The sequence below is a fragment of the Myodes glareolus genome, chromosome 27, assembly GCF_982192425.1.
Source record: "Myodes glareolus chromosome 27, mMyoGla1.1, whole genome shotgun sequence".
Taxonomy (NCBI): Eukaryota; Metazoa; Chordata; class Mammalia; order Rodentia; family Cricetidae; genus Myodes; species Myodes glareolus.
Genome location: NC_142052.1, coordinates 27,908,215 through 27,911,113, shown reverse-complemented (window position 1 = coordinate 27,911,113; position 2,899 = coordinate 27,908,215). Strand labels below are relative to the sequence as shown.

Below are 2,899 nucleotides of genomic sequence, written 5' to 3'. Positions count from 1 at the left end.
AGGTAGCTGTGGGGAACCACACTATAGCTTGAGTCCCTGCTAACTACCTAACACTGTCCTGGAAGACCCTCCCACGCCTACACATCCTCTGTGTTCTCATGGTTCAGCAAAAGCCCACCTCCTCTTAGACCCGACAGCACCCTCTGCCCATGAGAGGCCCTTCTATAGATACAGCCCACTGTGCGCTTGTCTTTTCTGGGTACAGATATTAGACTCAAAGATATGAGACTGTGTTTCCAGTGATATCTTAGAGGCCTTCAATCCAATACCAATCTGAAGGACTATGTTTAAGGCATGCCCATTGGACCACAAATAATATATATGTTGTATTAGTTGGTTCACATATTTCTAAGTGCTAGAGTGTGAATATAGTTTGTGTTTATTTCCTAAAGTGTCTTGTGTTGGAAGCTTGGTTCCCAGTGTGATGCTGTGGTGTGGTGGGATCATTAAGACATGGAGTCTACTGGCAACCACCTTTGAAAGGAATTAATGTTGGTTTCTAGGAATGTGTTAGATCTCAAGGAAGAACATGGTTATAAAGGAGACCACCATGTGCTTGACCCCTGCTTTATATAGTCATTTCCCCTCCCCCCTTCTCTACAGCACTGTGACATAGTCAAGGGGACTCTTACCAGAGACTAAATAGCTAGGGCTATTTTATCTTGGGATTTGAGCCTCTGATAAATGTATGAGTTAAATACACCTCTTTTTTTTATAGTCCAGCCTCAAGTATTTTTGTTACAGCAGCAGAGCGCTAACTAAGACATCAAGACTTAGAAGAAGTGGGCTTTGGAGGTGACAGCAGCTTTGAATGCTAGTGCAATGCTATTTTTTTGGTAGCAATTAACTAATTCAGTGAGTATAAAATTGAAAACCATTAGTCATGCATTGGGCTCGAATCCAAACCACATAGAAGATGGGTAAACATGTGAAAACCACACGACATCTCCAAACCTATTTTCTCACTAGCGAGTAAATGTTTGTTGTTCCAGGTGTGAGATCTGAATGTCTACAGGGACCAGATGTTGGAGCAGAGTCTTTCAAAGAGACAGAAAGCTGGGACAATTTTACTTTTCTCTACTTGTTGTAGTCAATGATGTCAGAATAGGAAGACCTCACGCCCTATTAGTTTCCACAGTGAATAATATTACCCAGATCCATGATAAGCACAGATTTTTACTGATAATGAACTTCACTGTCTGGGAATTTCAAATGATGCCCTTATACTGTGAACAGTGGGTAACCATGTCTGCCACACACTAGACAGTGGCTCTTAGCTACGGGGATGGAAGCTACCAAAGTATGGTCCAGAGTCAGTGCTGTACTGCCTGCCCACCAAAGCATGGTCCAGAATCAATGCTGTACCACCTGTCCACGTTCACACTCATCAACATTTAGTGCAAGAGAGATGCATGTGTTAGGAAGAGATACTAGATTGCCACATCTGCCTTCAGAGGCCATGTGGGGAGCACAGTTAGGGTAAAGGTTGCCTGGGCTACATAGAGAGACCTTGTCTCCAGAAGGCGATGTTTGGGGATGCAGGCTAGGAAACAAAAGGTTAGCACACACTTGCTTAGTGTCTGCAAAGCTCAGGGCTCCACCCTCAGCTCAGTAAACAAACTGCAATCCCTGCTTCACTGCCAAGGACGTGTCCAAAGGGTCTCCAGGCTCTGGCCATGAAAGAGAACAAGAAAAAGCAAGGGCTTTCTCGGGGAGCCCCTCATTTCGGTACGTTTGAGCTGCACTTAAAAAATTCAAAAAGCGGCCCTGGAGTCCCGAGTGCTGCAGCCGCAGCCTGTAAGTCCTGAAGAATGAAGATTTGAAAGCGAGGCCATGGCTAAACACCTGAAGTTCATTGCCAGGACTGTGATGGTTCAGGATGGGAACGTGGAAGGTGCATACAGGACCCTGAATAGAATTCTCACTACCGATGGGCTTACGGAAGTCATAAAGTGGCGGCGTTTCTATGAGAAGCCCTGCCGCCGTGGCCAGCAGGAGAGCTATGAAACATGCCGGAGGATCTACAACATGGAAATGGCTCGAAAGATTAACTTCTTGATGAGGAAGAACCAGACAGATCCATGGCTGGGCTGCTAAAGGTTAGTTCTGTGTCTGACTGCTCTTCCACAACCCCAATCTCTGTTACCTTTCTACACAATAAACTCAATCACGTGTAAACAAAAAAAAAAATTCAAAAAGCAAGAGAGAGTGAGGGCCGTTCTAGCAGCAGAAAGACCACTGAACTGGCCAGGACGGGGACATGTGTGCCAGACTGCAGGACCAAAGGAAATAGAGTCTGTGACTGAAAGGGACAGAAATATCCATGCTATGAAAATACCCAGACTTCATTGCCCCCTCCAGGAAGGGCCTTGATTGGATGTTTCCAGCTCTGTATCTCCAAACTATATAGAAGCGGTCCATAAAATTCTTGTCATGGGTCCCTAACACACAGAGGAGGACATCAATTCCAGGTGCCCCCAACTTCATACAAGAAGTCAGCTTCTCCTCTAGGTTCCGTCCCACACCTCTCCCTTCCTTGGGGAGGCCAGACACACACACACACACACACACACACACACACACACACACATGCCTAGTGTATCACCACAGCCTACAAGGCCTGAGCTGGGGAACAGTTTCTTATTATAGAGAAATCTTTTCGGATTCATCAGGGTCTCAGCTTCTCAGGTCTGCAGAGGAGACCATTGTGCGCACTGAGAAAGCTTGGGAGCATCTTCTAGGGCTGGAGGATGAAGATCGGATAGTGTGAGCACGCAAACAGCCTTGGGAGGGGAAGAAAGATCCTCAAGTCTTTTTGCTAGCAAGGTCAGTTCATCCAAACCCGCGAGTTTTCTCCCTGCTGACTTTATTATCTCCATTTTTTGAAGAGTTGGCATTT

At 45.8% G+C, this 2,899-nt stretch overlaps 1 pseudogene; it reads left to right on the top strand.

The window, feature by feature from the left end:
* The first annotated feature begins 1,781 nt into the window (after window positions 1-1,781).
* Window positions 1,782-2,097, top strand: LOC148117619 (small ribosomal subunit protein bS21m pseudogene; annotated as a pseudogene).
* Window positions 2,098-2,899: the final 802 nt, after the last annotated feature.